The following is a 10950-nucleotide window of genomic DNA, read 5'->3' as shown; positions in this document are numbered from 1 at the left end:
TTCTTCTCTCTCTTTGAATCTCAATACAAAGTCCCCCCTCTCTTGTGGAGATCTATTCGATGTAATCTTCTTTTTGCAGTGTGTTTGTTGAGACCGATGAATTGTGGGTTTATGATCAAGTCTATCTATGAATAATATTTGAATCTTCTCTGAATTCTTTTATGTATGATTGGTTATCTTTGCAAGTCTCTTCGAATTATCCGTTTGGTTTGGCCAACTAGATTGGTAGTTCTTGCCATGGGAGAAGTGCTTAGCTTTGGGTTCGATCTTGCGGTGTCCTTACCCAGTGACAGAAGGGGCAGCAAGGCACGTATTGTATCATTGCCATCGAGGATAACAAGATGGGGTTTATTTCATATTGCATGAATTTATCTCTCTACATCATGTCATCTTGCTTAAGGTGTTACTCTGTTTTTAACTTAATACTCTAGATGCATGCTGGATAGCGGTCGATGAGTGGAGTAATAGTAGTAGATGCAGAATCGTTTCGGTCTACTTGTCACGGACATGATGCCTATATACATGATCATGCCTAGATATTCTCATAACTATGCTCAATTCTGTCAATTGCTCAACAGTAATTTGTTCACCCACCGTAGAATACTTATGCTCTTGAGAGAAGCCACTAGTGAAACCTATAGCCCCCAAGTCTATTCTCATCATATCAATCTCCATCACTTTAATCTTGCTTTGCTTTTTTTACTTTGATTTTACTTTTTTACTTTGTATCTTTATACCAAAAATATTATATCTCACTCTCGTAAGTGACCGTGAAGGGATTGACAACCCCTAATCGCGTTGGTTGCGAGTAGCTATCGCTTTGTGCAGGTACGAAGGACTTGAGCGTGGCCTCCCACTGGATTGATACCTTGGTTCTCAAAAACTGAGGGAAATACTTACGCTACTCTGCTGCATCATCCCTTCCTCTTCGGGGAAAACCAACGCAAGCTCAAGACGTAGCAAGAAGGATTTTTGGCGCCGTTGCTGGGGAGTCTACGCAAAAGTCAACATACTAAGTACCCATCGCAATCCCTATCTCTCGCATTACATTATTTGCCATTTGCCTCTCGTTTTCCTCTCCCCCACTTCACCCTTGCCTTTTATTCGCCCTCTCTCTCTATCCTCCCTCTCTATTTGCCTCTTTTGCCCGTTTGCCTCTTGTTTGCTCGTGTGCTAGTTTGCTTGCTTGTCGTTATGTCTGAAATTGGGGAAGTTATCGCCAATATGGGCGATAACAATATCATGGAAAATTCTGATGCTCCTGCTGAAGAACCCCCTACCTACCATACAAAAAGATTTGGAATCAGTAGTGGTAATATTATTGGAAAAGGAGTTATTCAAGATTTCTTTACTTGTGCTGGTGCTTTTCCCTCTATGGGCGGTTCTATTCTCCATAGAACTACTAGTCTTGCGGACGCTATTGCCATGCTTATCGTTGAACTTGAAAGGCAATTTATGCATATGCACCCATCTATACAAAGAGTTTTCCTAGAATTTTCTAATATCGAGCATTCCTCTGTTAAGCGCGCCGCTACTATATTTTTGGCTCATGAATTCAGATTTATAATAAAAGAAGCCAAAGAAATCTTTGCGCACTATAGGGTGGACGTTGGTCGTCCTCCCATAGAATCTATCCTCTTCGATCAAGAAGAAATTATGCGCTTTCAATCTCCTGACTATGTTGCTTATAATGAAAACCTTAGAAAAAGGTGCCAACCAATATTTTAATTGATAGAATCTCTGAACTTTATGATGATTTGTCTATTCGAAATAATGAGCTAGGATACTCTCTTGAGTCTAGGCTCACAAAGTTCTGTCAAAAGAATGCTTATAATGATGAATTGGTTGTACATTACGAAGGGCAGAAAGAGGAACCTATACCTCCTAAAATTGATCTTGGGGACTTCTGTCCTATTAAATTTAGCCCTTTTGATTAATTTTTCTTGCCTCAAAGAAAACTTGCTTCTGAACATAGAGAATATGAAATGAGCTTCACCGATCTATCTTATTACTACGGCAATACTTAGATCTATCCTCGCTTTTATGCCTAGCTAGGTGCATTAAACGATAGCGCTTGTTGGGAGGCAACCCAATTTTATTTTTATTCCTTGCTTTTTGCTCCTGTTTAGTAATAAATAAATTATTTAGCCTCTGTTTTGGTTGTGTTTTTTGTGTTTAATTAGTGTTTGTGCCAAGTAGAACCGTTGGGAAGACTTGGGGAAAGTCTTGTTGAACTTGCTGTAAAAAACAGAAACTTTAGCACTCACGAGAACTGCTGTCATTTTTATTTGAAGAGTGCTATTTAGTTAATTATTTTTGCAGATAATTAATAGATAAATTCCTCACGTCCAGCAATTTATTTTAGAATTTTTGGGGTTCCAGATCTTGCGCTAGCTACAGATTACTACAGAATGTTCTGCTTTTGACAGATTCTGTTTTTCGTGTGTTGTTTGCTTATTTTGATGAATCTATGGCTAGTAAAATAATTTATAATCCATAGACAAGTTGGAATACAGTAGGTTTAACACCAATATAAATAAAGAATGGGTTCATTACAGTACCTTGAAGTGTTTTTTCGTTTCCATCGCCTGTTCCGTCCAAGCCCTCCCGATAAACACGACCATGCATTCCGTTCCGACCCAGCCGGTTGGCTCCCACGCGTTCCGTTGCCTCCTCATGAACACGAGGCATTCCGTTGCCTCCCCATGAACACAACGACGACGCTGTTTCTCTGTTCCGACCCAACCATGTACACGAGCCCTCGCCGTACGTATGCGCGAGTAGGCATTCGAGACCCCGCCCGTATGTACACATACGTGACCGTATTTTATTTCTTGCACCCAGGCCGCTGTACGTACGTGTACATGCTACGTGCGCGCCTCTACTACGACATGCACGCGCCTCTACTACGACACGTGTGCACCTCTACATCGACCAGTATGTACGTACACGTTCGCGACCAGAATGACAACGCTACGTACGCTTCGACCAGGTGGGTCCCGACTGTCAGGTACTTCCTTGCCTGTGAAGATGTAGCTGGTGGGTCCCAGCAGTCAGGGGGCGAATCGTTTTTTTTGCCCGGACGTACTTGCTTGCGTGCGAAGATGTAGCTGGTGGGTCCCAGCAGTCAGGGGGAAACGTTTTTTTTCGCGAAATACAGTGGCTCGTCCGGTGGGTCCCAGCTGTCAGGTGGAGGAATCATTATTTTCCGCGTAATAAGGAGGCACTTCCTTGCTGCGGCCGTGGACCCAGCTGTCAGCCTCTCCACGTACAGTCCATGTCTGATGGAAGTCGTTCCTTGACCATGTTGACCACGCGGCACCGAGAGCACCAGGGTGGTGGACGACAGCGAGGCCTAGGAAGGGGACGACACGGAGGCAGGGAAGACTCGGCAGTTGTTTCCCACGCAGAGGGGAGTACGACTGTATGAGGGTTTACTGGTTCATCTGCCGTCGCCGGAGAATAACAGTAGGTGTGGGTGAGTAGAGGGATGGTTGGCCAGCGATGGGAGTACGGTCGGGCGGTGAGGCCTGCGCGGCAGGACAGCCGGCCGCGAGGAGGAGGGAGCAGGCAGTCCCGCCGGTGCTTGTTTTAGCGGCTAGAACAGGAAGAGCAGAGATTGAAGAAGCACGACGGCCGTTGGATGGACATCCAACAGTCAGTGCTTGTGCATCAACCTTATTTTTAGGAAAGCCTCAAATCTGTGGAAAACAACATACAGCCCATCTACCATTATTTCTAATAATTTACAACCAATTTGCTAATTCTTAAGGTTTTTTTGGAGCCCATATTATTTTTGTTAGCATTACAGCCCATATTGTGGCAACGGTTAAAAATTATACGAAATTTTGCATATTTCGGTGCGGTCCGAACTGTTTTTAATCCTGAAATTTCGACTCACATTCAAACTGATTTTAAAAATAAATGTATATCAATATAAAATCCAACAAATTGTCCATGCATAAAAATTAATGTAATTTAAAACCTTGAAATGAAAAAAAAAGATATTTGAAACTAATTGCCGATTTGATGTGTTTTAAAAATGTACAACCCATTTCTCATTACTAATGGGCCATTTTCTCGGCCAGCCGAATGAAAGCTCTCCTCGTCTTGAAAGATTTGTAGCCCAACAGGCCTGACAAAGCGACTTGGCAGATCACAAAAAACTGGGCTGTGGCCGTGGACCCAGCTGTCAGCCTCTCCACGTATAGTACTCTTCCGATGGAAGTCGTTCCTTGACCACGTTGACCATGCCGTGCGGAGAGCACCACAGCGGTGGACGACGGCGAGGCCTAGGAAGGGGACGACGCGGCAGTGGAAGCCCGCACGGAGAGGACTACGAGGGTTCACTGGTTCAGCTGCGGTGTGAGGCTGTCATCACCGCAGGGCCTGGCTAGCGGTGGGAATAGTAGGGGGTGGTGAGGCCTCTGCGGCAGCACAGCCGGCCACGGGAGGCTGGAGCATGCGGCACGACCGGCGCTGCTTTGGGCGGCTGGAGCAAGAAGACCAGAGGTTGAAGAAGCACTACGGCCGTTGGATGGACATCGTACGGTCACTTGAGCTAGAATCGTTCATATTGACTAAGTTGACAAAGCCCTTCGTCCCCGTCAACTTAGTAGGCCCTCAAGTCAGCCTCCCAGCAAGGTGGGTCCCAGCTAGCCGGGGGAGTATTCATTTTTTTGTGCGTAATAAGGAGGCACTTTCGGTGGGTCCGAGCTCACAGCGGGGGGAATGTTTTTTTCATGAAATATGGTGGCCCATCCGATGGGTCCCAGCAGTCAGGGGGAAATGGTTTTTTTCGCAAAATACTGGTGGCCCATCCGGTGGGTCCCTGCTGTCTGGTGGAGGAATCATTATTTTCCGTGTAATAAGGAGGCACTTCCTTGCTGCCGTCGTGGACCCAGCTGTCAGCCTCTCCACGTACAGTCCACGTTTGATGGAAGTCGTTCCTTGACCACGTTGACCACGCCGCGCCGAGAGCACCAAGGCGGTGGACGACGGCGAGGCCTAGGAAGGGGACGAGGCGGAGCCGGTGAAGACGCAGCAGTGGATGCCCACGCGGAGAGGAGTATGAGGGTTCACTCGTTCGGCTGTTGTGTGAGGCTGCGTCGCCGCAGGGCTTGGCCAGCGGTGGGAATAGTAGTGGGCAGTGAGGCCTCCGCGGCAGCACAATCGGCCACGAGAGGCAGGAGCAGGCGGCACGACCGACACTGCTTTGGGCGGCTGGAGCAAGAAGACCAGAGGTTGAAGAAGCACTACGGCCGTTGGATGGACATCGTACGGTCACTACAACTAGAATCATTTATATTGACTAAGTTGACAAAGCCCTTGGTACGTCAACTTAGTAGGCCCAAAGGTCAGCTTCCGAAATGGTGGGCCCCAGATGTCAGGGGGAGGAATCATTTTTTGGGAGGGTGAAGCTAGAATATCCGAGATTGAAGAAGAAGCACGACATCCGTTGGATGGACATCCAACGGCTGCTGCTACTAGAACCGTGTGTTGACTATAAGTTGACAAAGCCTTGCATACGCGTCAACTCTATTTTTTTAGGGGACGCGTCAACTTAGTAAGGCCAGAAGTGTGTGGCAGAGAACTTATAGCCCATTTGAGATTTGTAAGAATGTGTAGCCCATTTTTGAATTCTAATGGAATTTACTACAGCCCATTTATAGTTTTTTAAAAGTACAGCCCATTTCAACCAACCGTTCAAAACAAAATTCAATAAAATTTCCCACATTTTGATGGGATCCGAAATATTTTTATCCAGAAATTTCTAGTCAGATTAAATACAATTTCAATATAAATTTATATTACATAAAATCCAACGAAACATTACGCTCGCAACAATTAATGAAATTAAAATTTCCAATATCCAAAATAATATTTTATAAAGTAATCACGTGTTTGGTGCATTTTTTATAGTTACTGCCCAATTTTTATAATTACATCCCATTTATTATTTCTTATAGCCCATTTTCTTGTTAAGCCTAATGCATCCCTCTTAGAAAAGATTTGCAGCCCAGCGGGGCAGAGAATAACAACTTGACCTTGCCTGGGTATTCCTAAAAAAAGTATAGCTGGGCTAGCCATTTTCAGCTTGAAAAAAATTTAATATCTAGGCTGGATATCTGGCCTGGGCTAGACGGGCCACAACCCGCCCAGTTAATACCTGCAGCGATGTTTTCGTTGTTGTTCAGAGGAGAAAAATTAATATCTGGGCTAAACATCGAAAAACTCTGCAGTGCTCGCACCTCAAAAACACAAATACTGCTCGAGCTGCTTGGTCCCAGCTGTCGGCCGCTTCTTGTCCAATTCTCTCGTTTATTGACTACTACATAGGTTGACAATGGTGTGGGACCGTGATGTCAGGAAACCAGGGGGAAGCAAAATAAATTACTCCAGCGAGCGCTTCCACCTCTGCCTCGTTGTCTCCCGTGGAAACCCCTTTCCTCCTTTTTTTTGCTCGGGCAAGGACCAATGCATGCAGCACGTCCATGCGGTTATTAGGCAAGAAATAAAAGCGCTTTGCATGCTATGAATTACGATGGCCTGCATGGGTAGCTAATAAGGCATCCTCTTAACTGCTGTGATTAAATGTTGTGTTTAGAAGAGAGAAATATTCTTCTTTTCCACCAATCTGCTTGCACCTAGGTCGTGATGCACCTTCTAATACGACTTATTCACCTAGACGGAGGGAGTATAGTTTTATACATATATATATATAATAATAAGGAGGCACTTGCGTACGTAAGGCTATGGACCTGGTGGGTCCCCATTGTCATCCTCTCCAAGTAAAGTTATCTCCTCGCCTGCGCGCTTTCCGCCCGAAACAGTCAGCGCCGCCCGCCCCGCTTCCCGGTGCAGGCGATTGCTCCGCCTTCAAATGACACAAGTGCCGTCTGTCCGTCCATCTTCCGCCCACATTAATGATACGCGGTTGCCGAGGCGGCTACTCCGGCGCCACACGTCCGTCCCTCCGCCCGCCCACCATTGCTATATAAACTGCTGCGCCGGCCATAGCCGCAGTCATCCGCATCCGTTCCCTTTCTCCTGTCCACACCACTACTGCCCACCATGGCTTCCTCGTGCTCCAGCGCTCTTCGGAACGGGCGGACGACGGACCACAAGGAGATGGCAGCCATTGCTGCCGACCGGCTGGCCAGCAGGCAGCCGGAGGACGACGACGTCCCAATGGAGAACATGGTAGTCGACGATCCAGCGCCAACCCCCTCCTCCATGCCATCCTTGCCGGTGCATTGCATCATGACCATCGGCGAGGCCCGTGCCCAATATATGGACAGTGTGAGGCAGATGCGTCAGGAGCAGTTTCGGGAGGCGTAGGCCGACGCCGCCTACAACCACCATCTCCTCCAGGAGAACCTGCAGGCGGAGGAGCAGATCGTCGTGGAGCGGGCGGAGCAGGAGGCGCTGCTCGACTCATACCGCTCCGCCCGCAAGAGCCGCCTCGAGCACTGGCGGTACCGCATGCAGGTGGCGGAGGCTGCGGCCGCCTACAAAAAGGCTAGCAAAGAGGGCGATGAAGCGGGCGAGGCACTGTTTGGCGAGACCGAGGACGAGGCAGAGGACAATGCTGGCTCTGACGAGTCCCCGCTCCGCTGGCGTCGACGAGGCCCTGCTCCGCCGAGGCCCCGTGGCGCCAACAACGAGGCAGAGGACACCGCCGGCTCTGTCGAGGCCCCGCCCCGCCAACAATGAGGCAGAGGACATCGCCGGCTCAGCCAAGGCCCCACCCTGCCGACAACGCGGGGGAGGATTTCCACCGCTCCGCTGAGGCGCCGCCCGCCGGCAACGAGAAAGAGGACATCGCCGGCTCCGCCGAGGCCCCGCCCCGCTGCCAACGTGGCCGCGCCACACAGAAAACGAGGAAGAGTAGAACACGGTAGGTCACCGCCGCTCAGGTCCAAGTAAGGCCATCGCTGCTACCCTCCTGTTGAAGCCAAGCTAGGCGGGTTGACCATTGACGGCCGGTTAGCTTCTTGGCGGCGACGTGGATTCGGGGAGTTCTGCTGGAGAATAACGCTGCTTCTACTTAACTGCTGGTGCAGTTGGCTGACTGACACGTGGGCCCAACAGGCCACATGTTAGTTACGCAACTGCACCTGCAGTTAAGTCACTGAAGCTTCTGTTCAGCTCAGCGGGACACATGTGGGTAGCTTCGGTTAATTAATTATACCTCCAGCGCACCCCTTTTTAGTTGAAGAATGTATGAAATGTAATGAAATCTGGCATGTTTATATGAAATCCGACCGTGTATGAATGAATTTATTTCGATTAGTTCGAATTCCTGTATCACTGGCATTGGATGAACATGCAAAAAAATACGTACTAGCATTATTCCTAGGGTGATCACCTCGTTTGCAGCAGTTTCACATGTACTCCCTCCGGTCCTTTCTAGTCTGCATACAAGTTTTGTCTCCAGTCAAAGTATCTCTACTTTGACCAATCTTATACAAAAAAGTATGCACTTTCACAACGTGCGAAGTAAAAAGGAAGAGAAGGAGTACAAATAGTTTGAGCAACTTTTTAGCGTTTCTGTACATTGCAATCAAACACATAGGACTGGCAATTCATAGAGAACATTCAAAACAATCGATGATTATGCATCTCAGCGACTCAGATGTCAGAGGCAATGTTTACTTCACAACTAAAGAATAAAGAACAAAATTGATCGACGCTGCTGACAGCAAAGGGCGTCCCATTCGAAAATATCAAACGCATGTCTTGCTAAACTCAATGAGCAAAATTTGACAAGGTTGTCCCATTCCAAAATATCAAATGCCTACGATTGTGGAATGGGCAGGGTTTGCCATCAGTTTGGACATTGACATGGCACCTCGTGCTAAATAAACCAGCTGTTCTTTTTGTGCAGTTCCACCAAAATCAACCAAATTTGCGCGTAGCTTGTATGATTTTGCCCTTATATGTTGCAACGCCTTGAACTTATCAATACCTCCTTTCTTGTGGTGGAAATGAATGATTCGATGTATTGATGAACATTTTGTGCAGTTCCCATTGAAATCAAGCTGAGCACCCTTGTTTGCACAAATACAAAAAAGTGATTAGTATAGAGCAAATTGTACTATGAATTGACAGTTTCAACAGGCACATACATGGTCCATGTAGAGCACACTTTTAGAAAAATGGAACTCACCAGAAAGAATCCTAGAACAACATTGTACTCGCGCATCACAGCAAAAAAATGGAGATTTTGTCAGTCCTTCTGAGCTGAAGTTAGTTTGGTCTTGTGGGGAGTAATGTAACCATCCTTCAACCGCTCCTTCTGATGATAAGATAGACATGGCTTCTTCATCCTGGCATAATCGGAACTAGTCACTTCACGTACTCCATATTCTTCTTCAGAGGAAGATGATCCTGTTGTGCAAAGACAAGAGGACTACTAAATGCTAGCATCACTGTTTGCTCGAAAAAAAGGAAAGGAAATATTTAAAATAGCACAGATGAAGCACTTCTCAAGGATAATACCACTTTTTCATGACAGTATCTAAACAGTAGCACAACACCAATAGAGATGACAAAGCTCAATCATATGGATGAAATCAGTGGGCGAGTACCAACCTTTGTCAGGAGGCTTATTGTGTAGAGCATACAGATGAAGCAATTCTCCGGAACCATCTGTTGCTATCTACGGTGGTGGCCATGCTTACTATATACTCCTCGATTAGTTTAATGTTTCCAACATCTTCTTGTGTAGTTCCACTAAAATATATGGTATCTTCAAAGAAGATCCCTGTTTGCACAAGTAGAGATAATTACATATTACATTAAGAGCGGCATCAAATCAGTGGCAAAACAATTGCTCGTTCCAGCCATAGCAATAAATTAAGATGCAAAACTATATCATTACTTGTGTCATCACAGTTCCAGTGCTTCATTACAGCACCGGGAGTTGATTTTTGTTTTTCTTCCCCTTGTTCTTCCCCTTCATCACTTGGTTCAATAACAAACAAGCTTCGGCTTCAATGTAAGGTTTGGCATGTCAATTAGGGAGCACAACTATAGTACTAAACTTAATTTTCTGATGAAAGTGGCAAAATACATGCCAGCAGTTGTGAAATATCCTTATCTTACCTCAATGGGATATTATGGTGCACATATAGATTGGAAGTCTTGTCTCCATTTGTGCAGTTCATTAAAATCAAGCAACATTATCGTACAAGTAGCACAACATATGAATGCACACTGCAGAATCATGTGAAAGAAGGCTAGTACTGACCTCTCATGATGCGGAATTCAAATAACTCACAAGAAGAAGATCTGAACCAAATTCGCCTTAACAGATAGGAAGTAAGATCTCCTCTTGTGCAGTTCCACTAAGATCAAGCAATCAAGCAACGTTGTCGGTGTGACATTTTGGTTGAACTGCACAAAACACTCTTAAAACAAAAGTGTTTTGTGCAGTGCAACAAAAGGTCACAATGGCAACGAGGTGAAGCAGATAACCCTGTTTACACAGAGGTACAAAGGAAGCAATTAGTGGTCAATAACGATGGATGACACAGAAGCCAACAAAAAGAAGAATCTACCTTATCTAAATGGGAAAGAAAGCAAGACAGTAGCATTTCTCAAACGGTGGCATTGATTAATATTAACATAGAGATTATATTAACAATAAAATTTGTTAAACATGTAATTTGCTTTTAACTGTGGCATTGCATCAATTTTCTAGCGGCATTATTAGAGGGTGTTTGTTTACAGGGACATTTTGGTGTAGGGACTAAAAAAACTCTGTGTTAGTCCCATCTAAACCAAAGAGGAGGGACTTTTAGGGACTAAAAGTGGGCATTTGGGACTAAAGAAAGAAGACCCGAGGGAGTCTTTTTGGGACTTTTTCCAACAGTGGCCCCTGCCACGCATCGCACCTTGTCTCTATTAGTTCATTACTAGGGGTAACATGGTCTTTTAGCATGT

Source organism: Triticum urartu, chromosome 2, assembly GCF_003073215.2.
Source record: "Triticum urartu cultivar G1812 chromosome 2, Tu2.1, whole genome shotgun sequence".
Classification (NCBI taxonomy): domain Eukaryota; kingdom Viridiplantae; phylum Streptophyta; class Magnoliopsida; order Poales; family Poaceae; genus Triticum; species Triticum urartu.
Note: the sequence above shows the minus strand (reverse complement) of the source record.